Raw genomic sequence first — 24,779 nt, forward strand, 5'->3', positions numbered from 1 at the left:
ACAACATGACCATTTTTCTCTTCAATAAGTATGTTAATATTTTATGTCATATTTGACACACATATTGGCCAGTATTTAAAGTTATCTTATTTGTACGTGATGTCCCTCACAGTTCATATTTGTTCCTTTGATAGTTGTATTTGTTTGGGAAACAGTTCTAGGGATTTAGAAGTCATTTGAAACCGCATGAAAATATCTGTAGAAATTATTCTGTTGACATATTCTATTTTCAGTAGAGGTGATGTGGTATTGGCCTGGTTCTATTATTTTTAAATATTAATTTCTTCTTTTAGAAATTGTTGGGGAAAGAAATAATTACATGTGTATTTGCTTTTGAATTTTAATCTCCATTTGAAAGTCATACTGCTCTGATAGGAATAAAATATAAACTAGGAATGATGTTACACGTCACTCTTCTTGTAATAATTCACTAAACATATAAAGAGATGTTTGATTAGACTTTCTGTTCCATCCCACTGGGAGTTGCGCATTGCGCATGGAGTTTAATGCAGAAGGGAACACAAGGACAAAGACAGAGGAAACTCATGGGAGCTGACTCCTTTCTTACTGAATGAACGAGCAAGGGACAAAAGTGCTGCTAAATTCCTCATGTTCAATATACCTATTCAGTATCATCAGGAATACATGACCACAGGGGAATATAGGCTTTAGATTCTGCATATTAGCTCTGCCTTCTTACATGACAAAGCTTCTTCACATTTGATAATTCTTCAAATAGAAGAAGTATTTGGGAAAAGGAGCCTTAAGTAAGAAATGAGCTTTTGGGACCTACGTAGCTCGTACAAAATAATAGACTTTTAATAAACTGCAAAATTTCACTAAAGGCATACACGCAGGACAGATAGACAAGTTTCACCTAATTTCAAACATAATCAGATTATCTAAACTTACAAAATTAACTAGTGTTTAATAATGTGCTTCAGATTCTTGCCTCAATATGTGAGTTAGGTACTTGCTTTGTATGAGACATTTAGCTTAGTGCTAGATTTTTTTATGTGTTAGCGGATTATACGGAAAAGAGATTCTCAAAGCCTGTAATTAAACAAAACAGCTTTTTTCTTTAAAGATCAAGACAATTTATTTAGAATTAATGGGATCTTTCGAACTAACTTTTCATATAACTTTATGCAAGGAAAGCCTAAATGAATTAAATGAACTACTTCCACTAAAGCAGCCTATGCTTCTTAAAGAATCACTAATTCCTTAGCTGACACAACTTTCTCTCTCTCCCAGCTCATTTCTCTTTTATATCCTGCAGGGTTCAATGCTGTAGAGCACTTCTGTACTTCCCTAACGGCTGGGTTCCCCATGTTTACAACTCAGAAGTATGAAGCATTACTGAATTAGTATGAAAATGAATGAAAAGAAAAATCTGTTTTCTACTAAGGAAAATGAGAACTTTAAATATCTTGGTTACCTAGCATTTGAAAATTTATTCTCACTGTCTGAAAAGTTGAAATATTAGTTCATACTTAACAGTTCTGAAGTTTTAATCTAGGAAATCCATTAAATAATTAAGGATTTTTAAAGTGACTCTTAAGCATCAAATTTTGTCTAAAACTCAACTAAGGGTCTAAAAAAGCATCATCCACAATCAACTCTGAAAGTGCTTTTTTTTGTCCCCTAAAAGTAACCTCAAAACAGCATTCTGAAGTTCATTTCTGAAACACTGTCTCACAGACTTCTGTAAGGACCCATACGCTATAGATCATATTTCTGTTTTAGGGTTTTGCTGTTGTTTATCTCTCTTAACAGATAGAAGATGTGCATTTGATGTTGCTTATGCTGCCTGAAATCAGGCCTCTTAGTCAAATGTTTAAATGTTTTAACTGCACAGCAAAGACAAGACTGGACTTCGGTTGGAGTTCATGTTATTTTGAGACTTGAAAAATCTTACGCACTTTTTTGTGTCATTCTTCCAAGTTGTTCTATGGGGAAATCCCTCTGGTGGACAGACAGTCTCATACAGCTGAAGGGGACTATCTGTACAGAATATATGCTCTAAACCACTATGTATTCTACACATATGGATGTTTATCTACTAATATGCTGCACTTCCTTTCATTTTTATTTTTTTTCAGTTGGATTATTTCATTAGAAATTATAACCCCAATTACTTCTGTAGTGGAATATTTCTTCTGCAGTGATTCCATTGGCCATTGCACTTAAATATGCACTTACTAAATTATTATTAAATTAATGAAAAGAAATACCAAGCAATTAAGCCAAAAAACATTTTCAGTTCTTCACTCTGTATGGAGGTCCAGGTTTCTGATGACTATCACAGAAAGAGATAGAAAGACCAACTATACTAATCACTCAGAGTAATACTTAGTACTTCTCAAAGTACAATTTTCCACTGATCCATAAACTTACACAATGAAGTGGAGAACAATGGACTGCTTACTTTGAACTGTTAACTCTAATACGGGACAAACAGGACAGATGATAAACTTGTTATATCTGGAAGTAGGAGCTACTTAGAAAATAAGCAAATAATGATAATTTTTGAACTAATTTTAATAAATGTATTTCTATATATGAATTAGCTATATGTTTATAAATATATAAATAAAGTTTTTATATGTGGATGAATAGATTTTTGAATAGGCAGAATTTCACTTGTAGGGACTGATTTTCAGTATTGCTGCTTTTTTGCTACAGTTCTTATAGGGTTTTAGTTGATCTTCTAGGATCCTCTGAAATAGTAGGCTCATAAGTTTATCGCCTGAACAATCTCTCATAAGCTAAAAATTGATGCCAATGAGAGCATTCAACAACACAGCATTCTTAAACACCCTCGCCTTACAAAGAAGGTGCAAAGAACACCTGCCAGTAAGAAATAAGCAAAAGGAAACAGATTATAAGCAAAAGGCAAAAGGAAATAAACCTGACCTTGAAGTTACAAGACAGCGTATCTAGACCAAAAAGACTTCCTGAAGTTTGCAATTAGCAAGCACTAGTTCCTCTTCTTGAGCATTTAATTCACGACCCAGTTATTCAACAATGAACACACTGCAGAGCTGGTCCTCTCACAGAAACAGCATAAGCACAGTTCTAGAAGGACTGCATGCGCACATGGTTTAGAGGAATCATTTGGCATCCGGACATAGTTTCAGCAATCATGAAGCATCTACACAGGTCTTTTCCATAAGAGCTCATAATACAGCTACTCCCTATATATATTCAATAACAAAAGACATAAGGCAACATACAAAGACAACTTCAAGACACACGAGAAAGAAAAACTATAATGCACAAGTGCAAGAGAGTATGAAAAAAAAGAAAAAAGTAAAACAATTAGGACTCAAATTCTATAAAAAGGAATGCTGGAATTTGGTGAGACTGATGAGAGAAGTTAACTCTAAGAAGAATTTCAAAACTTCCCATGATCAATTTATATCTCTCAAATCAAGATAAGGAAAATATGGAGATTTCTCATAATCCATATAATTCAAATAAACCAAACAGTGCATGTAACAAAGGATGCATAAATCACTCCTGGAAACGTTTGTTATCTTCCTTCCAAATTACATTCCTTAAAGAATTTTTTTTTTTTTTCGTAAATTTTAAAATTCCAGGAGACTTCATTGGAGATGTTATAAACAACTCATTTAGACAGTGGATGGATTTTTCTGTAACATCAACATAACCTGATTAAACAGAAAAAGTCAGAGTTGAAAGACTCTCAACTTAGGCTAGTTATTCTGCCATATAAAAATTTCTCATAAGGAAGCACTGTTATAGTTAGAATCTCAACTGGATTGTTTCCTAATATAAGAATTAATAGAGCATAAATGTATTATACAAAAGTTCAGGACACCATAATTTTACAACTTAAGTTATAGAGAAGATCAAACAAGCAAATTTAATAATCCATGCTTTTTTTGATGTACATATAAATGTATCTCAAAAGGATTAATTTCTGCTCTTATCTGTGAAGCAGACTCATATATCTGTGGCAGTATTTCATAGAATGGCCTGTATTAAAAAGCACCACAATGACCATCTGGTTCCAATCCCCTGCTATGTGCAGGGTCGCCAACCAGCAGACCAGGCTGCCCAGAGCCACATCCAGCCTGGCCTTGAATGCCTCCAGGGATGGGGCATCCACAGCCTCCTTGGGCAACCTGTTCCAGTGCCTCACCACCCTCTGGGTGAAAAACTTCCTCCTAAGATCTAACTTAAACCTGCCCCGTCTCAGTTTAAAACCATTGCCCCTTGTCCTATCACTATCCTCCCTTGTAAACAGACGTTCCTCCTGTTTATACACTCCCTTCAAGTACTGGAAGGCCACAGTGAGGTCTCCTTGGAGACTTCTCCAAACTAAACAAGCCCAGTTCCCTCAACCTTTCCTCACAGCAGAGCTGCTCCAGCTCTCTGCTCATCTCAGTGCCCTCCTCTGGACCCGCTCCCAGAGCTCCACATCCTTCCTGTACTGAGGGCCCCAGGCCTGGACGCAGCCCAGCAGATGTGGCCTCACAAGAGCCGAATAGAGGGGGACAATCACCTCCCTCTCCCTGCTGGCCACTCCTTTTTTAATGCAGCCCAGAGCACAGTTGGCCTTCTAGTATACAAGCGTACACTGCTGGCTCATGTCCAGCTTCTCATCCACCAGGACCACCAAGTCCTCCTCTGCAGGACTGCTCTCAAGATCTGCTCTGCAGAGAAGGACTTTGCTTATTCTTATTTTCTTTGAAAAGGCCTGAGAATGCTTACTATGAAGAAACTAAGCATTAAGGGAGGTCAAAAAGAACAGTTTATGGAAAGTCTTAGGAAATACCAGAAAAAAAATGAGAAGTAAACAGAATCAACGTATTCTAGCTTTGTATATCTGAGCTAACATCTAGTTTAGTTGTTGCAAGTTAAATTTTAAATTGACTGGAAAACATGAATAATTATTTTTCACAAGTAGAGACGGGTTAGCAAAGCATATTCAGTGGTTTTTTTTTACTTAGCCAACTAGTGGTATAAGCAAAATATTTAATGGTTAATACCACAAGAAACTGAAAGAAGAAATCTTGTACATGCTCATCAGCCAGTGTCCTCACGTTCTGAAGCTGAACCTCTAAGGGCTACTTCTCTGTGCTTCGGAGGATCTTGACACATCTTCTTCCAGGAGAGGAGAAAAAATTGACTCTGCACCCTCTGCACCTCATTGAACTTATGAGAATCATACGAAACACTGCAATGCTCCAGAAAATATATTTAACTTGTTATATTCTCAGTCTTAGCCTTAATTTTTCTAACAAGATAAAAGTATATCGCAGGCTTGGCTGAATTCTACATACTACTTAGAAGAGTTGTTCTACAGATTCTTGATCAACTGGACCCACAATTTTCAATTTGTTGACACCCACTTTACATACCCATCTACCTATCAACGTGAATAATTGAAAAAGGTAGCATCCAGAAAGAGCAAATGCTTATTTTGCAACACCATTTAAAACACCCTGTAAATACTTTTATTAAATATCATTATCCACACTTCCCTACAAAAAAAAAAAAAAAAAAAAAAAAAAAAAAACCTTGTCCTGTATCCACGTTATGTTACAAAACAGAGTAGTTTCAGCATTGGCAGAGAGGAATGTAAGTCTCCCCAAACCACCCACAGCAACATGATTCAGTATAATTATAGAGATACCATGAGTAGTGCTGAGATTCTGTTCACCTGCCATGCCTACCTAATTGCTGGTTTGCATACTATGACTGTCAGCCCTGCTGCAGCTGGTGTCATTACGAGAAAAATGACGGCATCATAGAGTGGACAACTGGCCTCAAACCACTGACTTATTTTATATACATTCAGGAATGTCTGTAACTAAACGTAATTCTATTAACTTAGTCTGAATGTGAATGTGTCAGATATTTAAAAAAAGCAGTCATATACACATACTCTGACATCTCTCTATCACACTCTGCCATGAGTAACGGGAGTGGTGAAAATCAGTATTATACCAAATGATCAGTTTTATTGATTTCAAGTTTTTTCCTTAACCTTCCTTGCTAAATGCATATTTTCTTGCTGCTTAAATATACAGTACTTTATTTCTGTAACAACTTCTTCACCACTTCATTTCCCCTGTAAGAATTAAGAGTTTGCGATTCATGGATGAGGAGTAAAACAGAGCCTCAGAAGATTTGGGAAGAAGTAAACGATCTTGTCCAGAGTTCTCTGCTGCTACTGTCAGTACCCTAGCCAATAAATTCCAAACTGTGATGTTAAAAGCCCAAATTTTTTGTTAGACCTCACACCTCTATGTGATGATGTTCCTTTTGAAGGAATTCCCCCATCTGAAAGAAATCAGACATATGTGTGCCTACAAACTAGATGTGCATTCAACATAATATGGGAGTGCCTTAATAATGAATAAGCTTAGCAGATGAAAACAACTTCACTGAGACCAGTGGTAAGTGGTAACCTAAGTAAATTAATTACTTTGGTTCATTAGCTATTGATGATTGGGTGAGTTCAGTGGGTCACATGTGAAAGAAAACCAACAGACGCAGTCACAGTACCCTAATGAGAAGTCCTAAGTCTCAGGCTTGAAAATGATACATCTGTCATGCTTTGCAAACCTACAGGACTAATGGAAATACTTAAAAATAATGCAAAAATAACAGAATGGTCTCCTTAAACTATTCGTCCTTCTCTCAGCAAAGAAAAATCCCTTTTACACTACAAATCATCCCTCATGTGTTCAAACTAAGATAAAATTATAAATTTACCAAAGTTTCTTCTTCTTAGTCCTGCAGCTCAATGTGCTTTCCTCTCCTTTGCTCAGTTCAGTGTATAACTTCTCATTCTTTCATTTACGCTTTCAAAGCAGCATAGATTTTCAGTTTTCTGTCTGCCTGTTGAATGTAAAGAACAGAACAGCTTCTAGTTAAGTGAACTAAGCATGAAGCCTGACCTGCAAGGTTACCCCAGCAGACACGTCACTTATACCCTGTGCCACCAGGAAGTTACCAATTGTAATGGAATTGGGTATAGTAAATATTTTGATACAGTAATTACAAGTGGCTGCAGCTAGCTATAAATACACATTTCTGAATCATGCAATGCACATACAAAAAGGTATGACACACAGTGTTTTGTAGCTATGTGATGGCAGAGTTCCTAATCATCTCTGAGTACTGGGTAGGACGCGCGTGAAATTCTCGCCTCCCACTATCCTGTCTTACATGTTCACTCCAGTCCTCACAGGAAAAGCAGGAGTCTAAGTATGGTAATAATGAAACTATCAAAGGACAAAGTCCGTAACTTTCTTCAGGCCAAAATGATAAACAAATAGAAAAGCCATTACAGGAAGTTACATTTCTCAAGATCTAAAAAATATAGCACTAAAAATATCTGACTAGTTATTTCTTTTCCCCAAAACAGACTTCAAATCCCTACAGATAAGTATAAATACATGAGTTTCAGTATGAACTAACTTATGCAGAAGGATGGGAGGAAAAAAAAAAGGGGAGAACCTTGCTCTTGCTGTAAAGTAGCCCCTGTTTGCCTATCTACCAATGGAGTAACTATGCATAAAATCAACATATCTGACAATCTTTCAGTCCAGGTCTTTCTCCAACCAACAGAAAGGCTACACAGGTTCTTCTTAAGAACATAGCTGCATTTGCATTCCCATTTGTTGAGAATACCACTTTGCACCATTTAGCTACTAACCACCACTCAACCCTTTTTATCTCTCTCTTCCCTTTCCTGCTCTATACTTATTTTTACTGTGTGGATAAAGTCATTTTCCTGTCCCCTTCATCTCAGCTTGCTGCATACATTTCAGAAAAACAGGAGGAATTTATCTAATGGTAAATAATGCTAATACATGGAGTAGCAGTTATTCTGTGTTTTCTTTACTAAATAAACTTGCAAACCCTGTGCCTCTTTAAATGCTTCTCTGTCAGATGGCACCAACTGACTTTATTGCATGTTTAAAAGAATAAATGAGTACACCAGTAGCATACCAGCATATGAATATCGTTATTTTATAAGAGCTTAACATAACATCAAGTTGCAAAAACCCAGAATGCACAAAAAAAAAAGCTATTCTCCTGTAAAACATCAAGATTAAGTTGAAATATAACCCTAAAATTAAAACAGCAGACAACATCATTGTATGTCATCCTTCTTTTTACCTTGCATAATATTAAGCATCCAGTATTGCTAAACAGTACACTACTATGGCTTCAGAGACAGAGAGGAAGTTCACAGAGGACATATTTAACTGAAGGCCGTTGGGAGAAAACAATATTTATTTTAAAAAAGTAAGCAAAAATGAGGAATTAAAAAAAAAAAAAAGATTACTCTGTCATATGAAGACAACTTACTATCTCAGTTCAATTTGCAAATCAGTCCTCATGCTGTTCTTTGCCAGTTTCCACTAAATTTGTCACCCTGGAATAGCTCCTGCTGCTCCACCTGGATTGGACTTAGGATCAAATGGGGTCATCTGTCAACTGCTATCTGAGAAATTTATTGATGGAGATCTTCCCAGGGGTGGAACTACTCGCTAGCTGCGTGGGTAAATTAGAATGAAACAATGGCTCATTGGCTTGCTAATGAAGATTATTTTAAAAACATTGTACAGATTCAAGATCATTTTTTAACCCTTCTTGAAATGCCTTCTTCAGATCTTATATAACAATGTTTTTCACTGAATAAAGAACTTTTTTTTTTTTTTTTTTTTTTTTTTCCATTGGGTGAAGGTCTCTGAAGTAGTCCTTATTTAAGAGTTCATTCCATACCTCTCCAATTGCATTTAGACAAAAATAGTTTTCTATTTCAGGAGTGGCTGACACTATAGATGCTGTTCTGCCATTCAGCAAGACCTGGATAATGTGAAGAGTTGTGCTGAGAGCAACTTGATTAGGTTCAAAAAGACTAAGTACAGAGTCTTGCACCTGGGGAAGAATAACTGCACACATCAGTACAGGTTAGGGGGTGACCTGCTGGAAAAGAGCTCGGCAGAGAAGGATCTGGGCATCCTGGTGGGCTACAAGTCAACAGTATGCCCCTGTGACTAAGAAGGCCAATGATACCCCAGGGTGCATTTTAAAAAAAAATAAATAAACATGGCCAGCACGTAAAGGAAGGTTCTCTCCCACCTCTACTCTGCTCCAGCATGGCTGCATCTGGAGTGCTGTGTCCAGTTTGGGGCTCCCCCATTCAGAAACACAGGGAACTCCAAGAAAGGGCCACAGAGATTGTTAGCGTCCTGGATCATGTCCCATATGTGGAAAGACTGATAAACCTGGTCCAGTCTGGAGAAGGCTGAGATGGGATCTCACAATTGTTTATAAATAACTTAAGTATGAGAGTTAAGTCAATGGAGATGGACTCTTTTCAGTAGTGAGTAGTAACTGAACAAGCAGCAACAGACAAACTAGAACACAGCAAGTTCCATAGTAACATAAGAAAGACTCCCTTACTGTCAAAATGACATAGCACTCCAACAGGCAGCCTAGAGAAGTTATGGAGTCTCCTCTGGAGGTTACCAAGTCCAGCCTGGGAGCCTACCTGTGCGACCTGCTGTAGGCTATTAAGTTCACTGTGAGGTTGGACTCTAGATCTCTAGGGTTCAATTCCAACCTCTACAGTTCTGTGATTCTGTAATTATAAATGGCTACTGTAAATGTTTTTTTTTAATTTTTTTCTTATGGGGTTAAACACACCATTGGGATTTCAACAGTCCCTTCCTAGTTTTTCAGAATTCCCCAAATTCCCACGTTGTCAAGAGACATATGCAAATATCTCTGTCAAAACTTTGAGGCAAAGGCAAAGTTGCCCAGTTTCCAACATCTTCTTAACTTGTGCTCCATCTCGATTCAATTTGATGACTTTCCTGACTGTCTTCATATTTATCTTGAACTCTTTTTTACTGTTCTGCTATTCCACACTGCAGTATGCTCTTTTCAAATGCAAATTGGCACTCATACCATTGAAATTCAGAGATATTCAAACGGAAGTCCTGAATTCAGTCAAGACAGTCTTCCATTACAGTAGATGCAGAGCAATTCAGCAAGTTTACATGCTGATGTAAGTTCTGCCATAGTATTCCTATATACTATATATAAGAATACTATATAGGAATATAATATATTATATTATATATCCTATATAATGCTATTCCTATAGCATTACTATATAGTGATTTCTCTTTTCTAAATTATATAGGAGGTTATTTCAGTGAAATAACAATTTTTGGAAGAACTTAGTGCATGCCTTAGCAGCAGTTTCATTCTGCTGAATATTTATTAGTTTAAAGATTCTCTCATGCTTAATCAAATTAAGAATGATATGAATTCTCCTTACTTAAAATCAATGATTCACCCACACTACTTATGGGAAGTTGTTAAAGCTACTTCCCTTGTCACATAATTCCTTAGCAACTCTGAAGGCTACTCACACTTTGAAAGAGGAACAAATTCTTCAGAAGGTCTGCATGGATACTTGATCTATATGCTCATTATGCTTAGTGGCCAATAATGGTTTTTCAATTCAGATAATGAAAAAAATTACTTCAGTTATGCCTGCAGCATTATTATTACTACAGTGAGATTGCAAAAAAAAAAAAAAAAAAAAAAACCCACACAAAACACAGCAACAATCAAGCAAACCATTTTTTGTCAATAAAGGAATTCATGGTAAGATTAAAGCATTTCTCTTTAGTAAAGCAAATGCCTGAGCTACAAGAACATACAAGAGTGCTCTCCTCAGGTAGCAGGCACACCTTCAGCTAACGGTGCCTAACTTATTGCAAAGGTTCTTTTTTTTCCTTGGTGCTGAAGAAATACAAATACACAATACAAATAAACAACACAATCTTACAATTACACAAGTATTGACAGAATAGGCATTTAATCTTCAGAAACAAAAAACTCAGAAGTTTGGTAGCAGCTGGGATTCAAAACCATTTCTTAACTGTTTCTGCAAGCTACGTCTTCCATTTACAGGAAAAGATGACAAAGTTAAGTCATCTTCACTTAAGTCATGAAAAAAAATCTGCTTTTACAGGCCAAATTCAGTGTATCAGAAGGTGTCAAGATCATCACTTGGACAGTTCTATACAATTTGCCGAGCACCATTACAATTAAGACCGCTGTCTACTGTAACCTTCCACAAGTCGAAAAACCACACAATTAGCATAAATGATCTAACAAACCTGGTGTTCTGTCTTGAAGTAAAAGATCCTTGAAATCCTCTGAAGTAACTCAATTTTATTCTCTTAAATATACTCACACATCCACACACACACACACACACACACACACACACACACATATATATATATATCCTCAATCAAACCAGAGCAATATCGCTATTGCAACTCAGGTAATTTTCCTTTCACTTAAGAGGAAAATGATCATTCACTGTTATCACACATTTCAGAAATACCATCTCCTCCTACTTCTTCGTTCTTAAACTTCTGTGAAAATTCAAGAGATATTCAAAAGTACCTATTTTAGTTTTATATATATATACACACACACACACATACACTTACAGCAAGTCTCATCTGTTCTTTATTTCTGACACTTCAAATCTCTTATCTACAAATTTTCATATATATTTGTCTTCTTGTCAAGTCTATCTATATTAATTTTTTATTCCAAAGAAACGTTATCAATATGTAAGTTCCCTTTTCCCCAGTTGTTACAGTTCTTAGGGGTTGCATTTTCTTTAGGTGTATCGTTATCATGCATTTTCACAGTCAAAACAATATTAAGCAAGTGTTGATAGCTTTGTGAGCAATAATTTCTTATTTATTTCCTACTTTGTTCTTTTTCTGTCACATAGTTCTAAACAAGAAACAGTTTGTATTTGACTGTTTCACATAAGATATTGTATGACACTATGGCAAGAAAAAAAACAACCATGCATGTTTGCATGACAAAAACCACAAAACCAAGATGTATGTGTTCACATATGTTGGACATGACCTTATACTTAAAAATGTAGAGCTAGTGAGAATATAAATGCAGAAATCTTTACTGAGTTATAATAGCTGCTGATTTCTATGAATGTTAAGGCTGAGTAGAGGCTAAAAAAAACCCAAAAACAACTGATCTCAAGAGAAGGTGCTATTCAGTATTTTACTCAACTGCTTTCAAAAGAGGAAGAAAGAGCTAGCTAATGTTGCCCCCTGTGACTACCTTATCAGGATATACGTGTATCTATTTCAGGCAAACTAGTCTAATTCTTGCTTCAGAACTAATGTTTCTCTAATCTCAAATAATCAAAATGCGTGGATTTACTGTATAATTGCTTAAGCTAATAGTACTGAAAATGTCCTTTGCAATGTACTTAAGTATTAATGAATATCAGGTGCACCAAAAGAGGTTGACTCTGGGAGTAGTCAATGAGAAGTTGATACTTTCATAATTTCATCGGCAATTAAATTATAATTTGGCTTGATACTCAATTAAACATTCATTGCACCATTTATTCTGTTGGCCTTGTCTGGTAATGTTAGTCACAAAGCAGTACAGATCCTGACCTTGGAAACATTGTTTTAAGTAAGTATGTCATACAAGCCAGAAACAAATGAGGAAAGTATGAACTGCAAGATTCAGAAGAACAATTAAATATCCAGAAAAAAAAAAAAAACAACAAACAGTGTAGCAGAAAAAAAAGCCTTGAAATACTTGCTGATATCTGTATGAGTGTAAAATATTTTATAATTCCGGTTGTTTTCTTAAAGCGGAAAAAAACTTCATCTGTAAAACCCTGAACATATTAAATTCATATATACATGAATTTAATTATTCACTGATACCTGCCTGCACATGAAGTGTTTTATAATTCCACTTGTGTTGTTAAAGGAGAGGAATTAACAGCACAACCCAAAGGAACACATTAGGTTCCTATCTAAATAGATTTACCTAGATAAAAATTATATTATTTGTAAGAAAAAAGTACCACAGCAATAAGGACTATGTCACATAAACTATGAAAATATATGGAATTTTCCAGATTGTACTGAGCCATATAACACTGTTTAATTCTGAAATTCATTTTCACTTAGTGGTACTAGATCTGATGAATTATTACTCATAATGACAACCACAAAAATAAAGTAAATGATGCTCATGTGGCTGAATTGGTAGTGAGTTATGGCCCTAATGTGATATAAAGAGTTAAAAATAAATGCTAGAATTTAAGTCAGAAAAAAAACATTAAGAAAATAATTATCAGTACAGATCAAGTGATGCATGAGAAGACCTTGAACACAAGCAATGACAAAACAGATGTAGCCAAAATGATGGATTACAAGGAAGATATAGATTCGCAGTATAGTATTACATGACGGGAAAACAAATTAGGTTCATGCTACATATGAACTGCTGTTGATTACCATACATTCCTCACAGAATAAATGATTACAATATACAAAATATTGAGGTAAAAAACTAACAGTAATACATAGGATTATTGCTGATAAATATTTTTTCCAGTGCACCCTTTAAAAAAAAAACCATGAGACCATATTTTTGTGCCTCCTAGATAGGGCTGATATAGTTTTTCTTACAGGATTCAAAGCTAGATGTAACCTGCTCCCCGCTGGATTGGAGGGGACCTCTGGAGATCACCTAGTTGAACTCCCCTGCTAACACAGGTTCCCTAAAGCAGGTTACACAGAAAAGTGTCCAGCAGGGTCTTGAATACCTACAAAGAAGGAGGCTCCACAACCTCTCTGGGCAGCTTGTTCAAGCACGCTGACACTCTCAAAGTGAAGAGCTTCATTTCAATACAAATACAAAATACTCAGAACAGTAAGAGACTAAGCTCTTCCACCGATATGATCAGGGCAGCACTTGCAGTTGGTTGGCTCTTCAAGTGACAAGTGAAAATCATTTGAAAAACCTTTTTACAGCAATTTATCAGCAGATATCACAACTGTGACTGTTTAATGCAACAAAAAAAGTTATAAATCCTGATTCTGTATTTACTTAATTGAATGCAAATCTGTTCACAGAAAAATTCAATGTTCTTGTAATTATTCCTAGACTGGAATTCACTCTAATGCTGATGTGGTTTTTTATGAAAAAAAAAAAACCAAAAAAAACAAAAAAAACATACACTTAATTTTGGTGTTTAAAATATGAGTATGTACAGCAACATCTTTGATGTAACAAATTAGAATTTTCATTCTGATGTTGCAAGCCACACACGTTGATTCTGAGGTCTCAACTCAAAGCCTCTTGAAATTGAACAAATCTAGCTCCTGTTTCATCATCCTCAGCATGTTGACAATGGACAAAGGACATTAATGCTGTCTGAAAGTTTTGTTAGACAGAATGGAACCAAATCTGCACATCAGCAACTGATAACTCCTGTTTTTATTTAAGTCTCTTACATTTTAAAAACTGAGTAGAGAAATTTCTTAAAGCCCCAAGATCTAGGAATTACAAGAATGCCAGTGATACAGTCCTTATCATCGTAAGAAAAACATCCAGGAAGATACAGAAACCTACTAGGAAATAGATTGCAATACTTATATTAGTATTTTGTATTTTCAGTGCCTGGTGTCTACTACATTGAATCTACACACTTGCGACAACTCCAGACTTGGGTTTCTGCTGTTTGAAAAGCAGAATTAAATGACCACGTTGACAGTAACAGAACCCACATATACAACTGCACAGGCTCTTCGGTTTTCAATTGTACATAGTCTTTGCATTGCTTCAGTATTACCACAGAGTCTTTAAGGCACTCTTCATTATGAGAAGTTACTTGTTCCTCCTCATTTACTAGATGTTCAGTCATAATGTACTTAACCTTCTTCTATCACACTACAATAAATTAAACTCAATTAAGAAATATGCAGCTCTAAAATATAGACGCACGCATTCACTTTAAATTAGTGTGCCTCTGTAAATGCTTTAATGTTCCTGTTACATTTCCATTCAATGATACCATCAAAAGTTCAATACTGGCTCTGACAGACAGGACACATAGCATCAGAGGGCTGTCAACATTGTCTGAAGACCAGTTCCTTCATCTCCTAATTGGAGACTGAAATCTTGTCATTTCAGACTGTACATGGCTTCAAAGGGCAGATCAATTTTTCTAAAGGCTCTGAGAACATTTTGCGTGGTAGCTGAGAAAATATTTTCTTTAAGTATCTTCCTTGTAAAGTAAATATGCAATGATGTGTTCCTTTTATCACTTCCAACACCCCTTGCGCTTTGTTCAGTCAAGTCCCCTCTGGTGGAGGGGAAATACATCAGTGTCACCTCAGATACCTGAGCATGCACAGCTGTTTCCTTGGGAAACAAGATCACCACCTCCCACTCATGTCACACGTATGTCATTCTAAAACCAAAGCAGGTTGCCAAGAAAAGAAACCGCCCTTGACAATTTCATTATCAACACTGGAAGCTTTAGATAAGTCCCTTGAATGAAAGATTTTCAGGGGCTGGCATTTCCAAACAGATTGTTAACTTCTACTGTAGTACACATATGGAATAGCTACCTGCACTTACAGATGCACGGCTTCCTCTTATGACTTTGAAAAGCTCTGACTGTGGAATAATTTTTTTTTCATTTTATTTATTTATTTTTTAAAATGTTAACAGACACTACATGGGACTTGGTCATGGCTTTCAGGGACAGAGTAGAGCCCTGAACATTCTCACTTATGCAGTAGTAGCAAGGCATTTGTCGGAAAGTTCCAAGTCATGTGGTAGTACAAGGAAAAAACTGAATTTCCTGGAACGTAAAGATTGTTTTCCAAAGTCGTAGAAATGAAGAGTGCCATGCTTAGCCATTTCCAGAAGTGCCTTTCTTTGGCATCCTTTTACTGCTGCTTGGAGGAGGCACGCATGGAGAACAGAACACTGCTTCTGCCACAGTGCTATCTTCCAATACTCCTGGGCTGACTCACACTGGCACCTACATGAAGCCATGCACATACCCTCTGAAGTAATGAATCCACTGCAACCTGTGAAGCATACTTATATCACTTATCCTACATATGGTGCATACATCCACACTAAATACGCACTTTCAACATGACTAAGACTGGAGACGCATGAAATGCGTAGGTGGAAAGCTTTCAAAGCAGGAAACAGGTGTCAAAGTAACATTTAAAAGCTATTTTTATTTATTTCTTTTTTAATATAATCCCTTGGACAAGATCCACCTATTAAACACTAAAACAGAATTTTAAGTGAAAGTTCATTTTTTGCCTGCTATGTCAGTTTTCTAATAACCTGATCCATTAAATTCCTTGATGAATTAAGACACAGAATTTAAATGTGATTAGCAACCACCAATATTAATAATGAAATACTTTTTTTTTTATTGTTAAATAGGAAATAAATTTAAGATATGCAGACCAAGAGAATTTCCTTCAATATTCCAACCTGTTCATTATATTAATTTTATAGTGACTGTTCTTGACTTTTGCTCTGATACTCTGGAATTTGAAGAAATAAGTCTTTTCATTCTATTAAGACATAGCACATCAACCCTATTTATTTACTGATCTGCATTTAAATCAAATCCTTTACTACTTCCTTGATCTTTTCAGGATTTTATCCAACTGCAGATTCCCTCCTCTACAGACAAACTATCTTCTAGGCAATCCAAGAAATCATGAGATTACTCAAGATAAACACCATAAAAAAATGTGGTCCCAGGCTGACACAGTACAGTAGTCCCAACCGTGTTGCTGGAAGGACTTGGCTGCAGATAATCCAAGTATTTTCCTTTCTACATCCATCAAGTTTCCCTTGAGGTTGACAGACAGTGTGATCACATGACAAATTTGTCTCAAGCCTCTGTGTAGCTGGAACACTTCATAGAGGACACAGATCTAAAACTCAAGTAAACAGCTGGAAGTGACTATTAAGCCCTGATAATTCTTAACCTCTGCTTATGCAGAGCACAACCAATCACAACTAGTTTGATTAACCAGCACTCTTCTCACAAAACCTGACTCATCCCCTCTAACAAAACAGAATATTTTACACCAATAAAGAGATAAATGTTCCATAAAGTACTGTATCTGTCATAATGATGAGATCTTTCTTAAGTTCTACAAAATATGTAGTCAAATGAACCTTACTGAAATCAAGTGCTAATGTGATCCTTGAACAACTTGTAGCCATTTAACATTCAAATCAATTGCTAGTTTTGTATTTTTTTTTTTTACCTCAATAGAAAACATAGCAATTCTTTTCATTACTGATTTTAGTCTAAAATAACCTAAAAAAAAAATCCTCGTTTTTAACACTCAGTAACCTAGATTTAAAAGAAAATGTTAAGGGTAGAGAGAAATCACAATTACATATTGTTTTTTTTATATAAGCAATCTCATGTGAAGTTTTGTAGCATCTACACCCTGCAGGATTCAGCATAGCTGTTAGGCAGTGAATACTACCAAACTACTTAAGTCACTGTGAAAGTAATACCTTCTTCCTATTTTCATGAAAACTACAAAAGACAAAACAGCAACACAACATAGTAGAACAAATTCTCAGCTACAAAAAGTCGTTTTCAAGATAGTCACCACCATTAGCTATGCATTTTCACCAGTGATGACCAAGAACAAGAGCCTGCATGCCATGCTCATGAAAATCCACACAGCCATCCAGAATGCAACTTCTCTTTTATATCACTGTAGTCACCGCTGAAATGCGTCACCCACAACTTCACTGTGCTCACACCTATTCTGGAGATTATTTGGTCTCACAGAATTCATAAAAATGAATTCTTGTGGGTGCCATTTTTTCTACATGAGGAACTTTATGAAGCCTTTGCTTCATATACACTTCCATATCAGATGGCATTCTGTCAGAATGCCCCTCTGCTGCCATCTGTCACTCAGCAACAACACATACTGGAACACTGGTGGGAAGATTCAACTTCTACTGCCCTACCACCAACATCCACTTATGACTTCATGGGACAACATAAGAAAACAGGAAGCAATTACTTTCATGCAAGCCTACACAGTACGAAAGTAGAATTCTAACTCACCCTCTACCCAGTTCACACAAGAGACATTTTAGATCAATTAACAAGCCTTATCTAGCTCTGAATTCTATAACTTATTATTTATGAAATTATTGTTTTTTTCTTATTAAACAAAACAAAACAAAAACAAAAAGCACAGTAAAGTACCCAATATTTATTCCAAGAATTATTCTGTATGCTTCAGAAAACAGATAGGGAAGGACTAGGCTGCCATTTGTATTTGTTAAAATGAAAAATATCTTAGTTATTCTTTTGATGAATCCAGCTGTCAAATAAATTAGCATGAAGGGCTAACTCATGCAAAGAGGAATGCATAAATGATCAATAAATTATACAACAAATAAAAGGCATCATTTATATTTATTATGAGTCTCATACTGGATGTTCTTATTCATCACATCATCCCTACTCAAATCAAATAGTAAATGGAAATATAGGAATTGTCATATTGGATCAGATCCAGGTTACACTATTTAATTCCTGAAAAATGTAGCACCACATAACAGAATACAATGCAAAAAGCAAACAAATGCAGGATAGCTTTGTTTTTATCATCTGCCACCGTGGGTTTTATTGTGATTGCTAAGGAAATTGGTGTTTGGAAAAAAAAAAAACAACAAATGTATTATCACTTCTAAACTGTGCTTTTATTACGATGAAACTGGATGTTTGTTCTAGTCACAGAAATATACAGATTTTTCAGATCTTTGGCTTGATCAAAAGCCCACTCTAATGAATGAAGCAACTTCTAGTATATTACTAGAGTGAGCAGCCATTTTACCACATTGCATGTTAGGCTTGCACTCCACTTCTTGTCTAGATCACCACACTTATGAATTCCCTTCCGCTTAACGTGGAAGCCTACCACTACCTCCTTCCCAGCTTTCCTTAAATTTTCTTGCTAAAAAAACAAAACCATATTGATGCAGAGGAAAACAAACACTAGTGTGCACTTGGGACTCACCAGATACATATACAATTGGGAAGGAACTAGAATACACATCTAAACCCTAGCAAATCTAGGAATGCTTCCAAACTGTCAATTTAGATGTAATCTAGCAATTAGCTGAATTAGAGTATTTGCAATATGGAGATTTGTTTTGGCATTCAATTAAGAATGTAAGTTGAGGTACATTCTTAGGTCACCAGAAAGAAGCAGTAAGTTTTTCAGTTCAGCATTCACCAAGGATATTAGCTGCCAGCTAGGTGACTAAGCCGCATGTATTTACTGTCAACATCATACTTGCCTGAGGCTGCTTCTGCCCATGTCTGTTTTAAGAGACCATTTTGAGATTCCATTGGCGTTTTTCTGCATGCCTTCCTTGAGTACCATCAGCTATCCCATCCTTGTTAGGAAGCCAGATACAGCAACAGAATGTACTCATAGTTTATCTAGAAACAAATGGGTTACTGAAATATGACGGCCTTCAATTACTGAATAGCATCTAAAACATATCTGATGGAAGCTGGACAAAAAAAAACTCCATCAGATGAAGAGAATAAGTGGGGAGTGAAGATGTTAAAAAACTCTGTAAAAATCAGGTTTTCCACAGTCAGAAAAACAAGATTGCCATTGTGGCTAGCTTCATAAATGCTGGAGGAGAGCTTATTTCTAGATTCTAGGGGTGTTATATCAATGTCAAGAACCAAATTAATATTAATGGATATAAATCATGCTATTTTAGAGCATTGGAAGCAGAGGTTATCACTGGATGATGTGGCTTAGTTTACGCTGCAGCTAGTAGGCTATCCCAAGAATCCTCCACTCATTTGACTCAGATAACTGCTGTATACATGCTCAACTCCCATAGACGTTAAAAAATCCTGATTCTGGGTAATTAATTGCATCGTTATCTATACGCAGTTAACAGATAAATATATTAGGTAATTCTAGCATTCACCACTGTGGTAGCAAATAGCACAAACAAATTTACTGTTGCCTACATGATTTAATTGCTTACAAGTTTTATTAATTAAGGAACATAAAAAGTAAAATAAAACTTCCTAATGTCAACTAATCTTTATCTTCTGAGCAATACATTTGCATATGTCTGAAGACCTTGCTTTTACTTTTGAACGAATGTGATGTTTCACTTAAGCCACAGCTGGCTTCCTCAGAAAAGTTAACTCAGAAACATATTATCCTTACAGCCAGAGCAAATAGACAAATGGGTCCTATGCTGGCATGGCAACATAACAATTAAACTAATTCAGATCTTTGATAAAGACAAGATATTCTCTTTAAAAAAGGTAGCAGAGAAGCATTATTTTGGAAATAATTCCACAAATAGATTCCTGAACATAGCATATTAAACAAAACTTTCTTCAGAGCAACCTAGTTGCTTCTCAGGGTTGATAAAATGGGTAAGGTATGAATGCAGATGGAAACTAATTCCTATCCTGCTGTTTACAGTTGTTTCTGGAAACTGCTGTTGCAGAGGGGTCTGGCACGGAAAGTAATTAACACCCTCAGTGTTGTAGTGGATAAGACTTCTGGAAACAGACATATAAGCCTGGAAACAGACATACAAGCACTGCAGGTTTTGAATTCCCTTCCATTTAACGTATAGCCTTATCAGAAAGACAACCAGCTAAGGACAATATCTTAGAAGCATTAACATAACAGCATTGTTGCTGACGAGACAGCCCAGTAAGAGCTGCAGCTAGTGAAACCACAAAGTCCATGATTTCATAGAAATTGTGTTAATTTATAATCAGAAAAAAATGTGGCACTAAGTTATATTTCATATACATCATCAAAAAGACGTAACTTTTTTCTAAGCTTTTTTTTAAATGAAGTAAAATCTTCATTATAACTCATGGGCAACAACAAAGACTTCACAAAAGGATGGTGGAACATAACACCATTCCATTCTCAATCAGCAAGTTAGGGCTTTCCTATTCATATCCATTCTTCTATAGAAAATAAAAAAAGGATATTTCTCCACAGTTACAAATTATCTACTCTGCCAATAATTTCAAGGAGAATAGACTTGTTTTATGCTATCCAAAATCTGCTGTATGCTGCTGCAGCCCTATCAGAAAATTTCCTGACCTGTTTGAGCAGGCAGAGACAATCCCAACTTCAAAGAATTTACTGGTCATAACATTGAAGAGGAGTTGAGAAACAAGGAGCAGGAGGGCACAGATTTATTCAAGTTCAGGCTGGGATGAGCTAGAATGGATGCTACGGTAGACAGAAAGTAGAGATCAATAAGATAAAGAAAGTTTTGGGCTCTCACTCTTTCCTATCATTCTCAATACCCCACAACTAAAAATACAGTGACTCTACCAACTTTATAGAATCATAGAGTTGCTCAAGTTGGAAAAGATCTTGAAGAACATCAAGTCCAACCCCACCTTAATCATACCACCCTAACTCCGCTAAATCTTGTCCCTGAGCACCACAGCCAAACAGTTTTTAAACACATCCAGGGATGGTGACCTCCCTGGGGAGCCTATTCCAGTACTTAACAACACTTTCTGTAAAAAAGTGTTTCCTGATTTTAACCCAAACCTCCCCTGGTGCAACTTGAGGCCATTTCCCCTCGTCCTGTCACCAGTGAGAAGAGACCAGCCCCGCTCTCTCTGTGAGCACCTTTCAAGTATTGGAAGAGAGCAATAACGTCTCCACTCAGCCTCCTTTTCCCCAGACTGAACAGCCCCAGTTCCTTCAGTCACTGATAATAATTACAGACAATGATGGAAGTAAACTAAGTCTCTCCAATAATTTCAAGTGTTTCAAAAAGGCCCTTAAAATATCAAGAGCACTGATAGCTTTCCACTCATTCACAACTTTCCTAAAAGGCATACAGTTGGGGGATATATTGCATACATAAGCAGAAAACTGTTAAGAGAAGGTTCTGTGCCTGTTTTATGGGCAGGCTATATCACCTTAACAAAGTAGTATCACAATGGTTTTCAACATATTACAGTTCATTGCGCTAATCACTTTAATTATCACCAGTGAGTCAACTAGAAATCAGAGACTGATTGATATTATACTCTCCTCATTAGAAAAAGTAGTCTGTGAGTGCATAGATAGGATTGTTTTGTGATTTGTCAATACCAGCATCACCAATCAGAGCACCGACAAACTTTGCATCATGCACAAATCATTTTAGGAATTACTTTAGTAGGAGTTCGTGCAATTTAAGAACCAATTTGTACTGGGAGTACTACAGTGGAATTTTAAGTATTGAGTTTCCTAAATATTGCTTTGACCTCTGTGTGTTGGAGGCATTCTTTCTGGAGTAATTCTTTTTTTTTTGATGCTTTTAGGAATGCACTTTCATGTAGCTAGTTTTCCTTTCTTTTTGTTTGTCCTGTGTTCTGACATTATCAAATGAGATTCAGTTCAAAACTAAGGTTAGAAACAACACAGAGTGAAAAGCAAGCAGAAATAAGACTGTCAAAAGCCCATTCTCTGGAGCTCAAATCTCCCTCCTTCAAAAAGGAAACAAATCCTTTTAAAAACAGTATTTTATAATAAAGGATATTGCATTTAAAACCTAGATACTATTTACACTTAATTAGCTGTGTGTTTGATCCTTTCCTTTTACATAGACTTTATCTTCTTATGCATTTTAGAGTATAATTCTGCTTTTCTGAAGGATTTTAGATGCTTGATTTGATTTTATCTCAAACAGCTGCTTGAACCATCATTGGTCCATCATGCCGTTGACTTAAATGGAATTATATAAGAACTGCACAGATTGGGTTCCAGTCAGATTTCACATTACACCTGAAGTAAAAGCAAATTGTTGCAAGTACAAAAAAAGGAAGCATGAAGAACTTCAAAACTGAATATGATTAAAATTGGCAAAACCTTCTTTCAGTAAAAAGGAAGATCTGACTTTATGCTCTAGAAAAGCTATTGCAAGTCTGCAAATCAATCTCCAAATTCGCCCTTGTGTTCTCGTAGTCATTTGCTCTCCTATCACCACTTAGACAGTTCATGCAATTTACATTTCTATAAATGCTACTGAAGAACCAGTAGAAAAATCCAGGCACTGGACAATTTTGAAAGTAGGATCTTCTGAGAGCTGAGCAAAAGTACTAGTGAAAAGAAAGTTCCCAGTTGACTCTGAAACATATATATAGATACTATTCAGCTTTTGATTTCTTACCTTCCATTTCATACGTATTTAATTTTAAAAATCAAGACGAGTAGCAAAAAATGCCAACCTATGCTTGTCAAAAAGGAAATTTATTTCTGTACACAAAAATAAGAGTATTCAGAGCTACCTTAACTATTTTTTATAAATATATTTTCCACTTAGAATGCACAGAAGTATTAAAAAAAATAAAAAACTGAAAGATGTAACCTGTCAACATCAAGATTAGCAGCTTCTATCTCGTAGATAAAAGCAAACTATTTTCTATAGGAGGACATAGAGAATTATAATTTCAGCATCATTAGGAGCTATTTTTACAAAGCATCAGAGATACAATACTGGAGCAAATGAACTACTGGTTTAATCTTTCCACTTGCATTTTCTTTAAAATTTAATTGTCAAATTTAATTTGACAATTTGAAGATTTGATTTTCACACACTCGTAACATTGATGACGATCCTATATGAAAACATTGATGACGATCCTATATGAAAACATTGATGTTTGTTCAGTTTATTTTTTCACATCTTCAGATGGTTTCTGCACTGCTGACATTTCTACATGATCAACAGGGAACACCTCTATAATCTTCTTTCATTCTACATTAGTTAGAAACAGGAAGCTTGCAGTAATATACAAAAATGTTATAATTTATGATACGGATCTGTTAGAGACAACCTGATTCATTTCTAGTAATTATCACCACTGCCTCCTCTGAATCTTTCCAGCTTCTCAGGGCTCTCATCCACTACTTCCCAGGAATTGTCCATTTTTAAGAACGATCCAGACACTTTCTAGGAAATTCCCTAGGGAATTCACATATACTGCCTATGCTTTTTTGCATTTCTCTTCCACTTTAAGGTATTACTGCTATGCTTCCTAGAACCCCTCACAATTGTTTATAAATTAACCTTTCAATTTCTAGAAATTTTTACATGATTTCAAGTGAATTGTATCTATAAATAGTATTTTCCTCACAGCTTTTCTTCCTAATGTTTTCTAGGGATTTCACATGTCAATTCCAAAAATTCTGACATTTCCCAGGAACTTTCCTGTGCTTTCTAGTAGTTCTCCTGGTGCTCCCTAGGAGTTCCCCCTGCTGATTTCTTGGAACTTGCTTCTCTGCATTCAAGGAATCTCTCAGTACTTTCCAAGAATTTCTAGACATTAAGTCTTCACAGATATTTTCTAACATGCTCTAGGAATGTAATTATCTACAAATATTGTGACATCCCCTTTAAATTCCCAGCCAGAGATCTTCCCAAAACTTAACTGGAGTAAATCATTGCTCTCTCAGGATTACTGGAGAAAGAACTACTCTAGGATTTCCCCAATACTTAACAGTGATTATTGGATCTACAGGTTTTCTATGAACATGCTATTACTTCCAAGGAACTTTAAAGATTTGGAATCTTTCTTCTGGAGTTTTCTAGGAATTCCTCAAACAACAATATCCGCAGGGATTTCCCAATGTTTAGCAAGTAACATGCAGAAATCCTAATAAAACTTATGATATTCCTACATAAATACAGGTGTATCATGATACACCTGTAGTAAATGTACTACTTTTTTTTTTACTGTACAAACACACACTCATCACATATACAGGCATACTGTGTGTATACCATGTCACACACACATTCACAATCTT

This window comes from Centrocercus urophasianus, unplaced genomic scaffold, assembly GCF_019232065.1.
Source record: "Centrocercus urophasianus isolate 14NV4802_14NV808 unplaced genomic scaffold, USGS_Curo_1.0 seq_17, whole genome shotgun sequence".
NCBI lineage: Eukaryota > Metazoa > Chordata > Aves > Galliformes > Phasianidae > Centrocercus > Centrocercus urophasianus.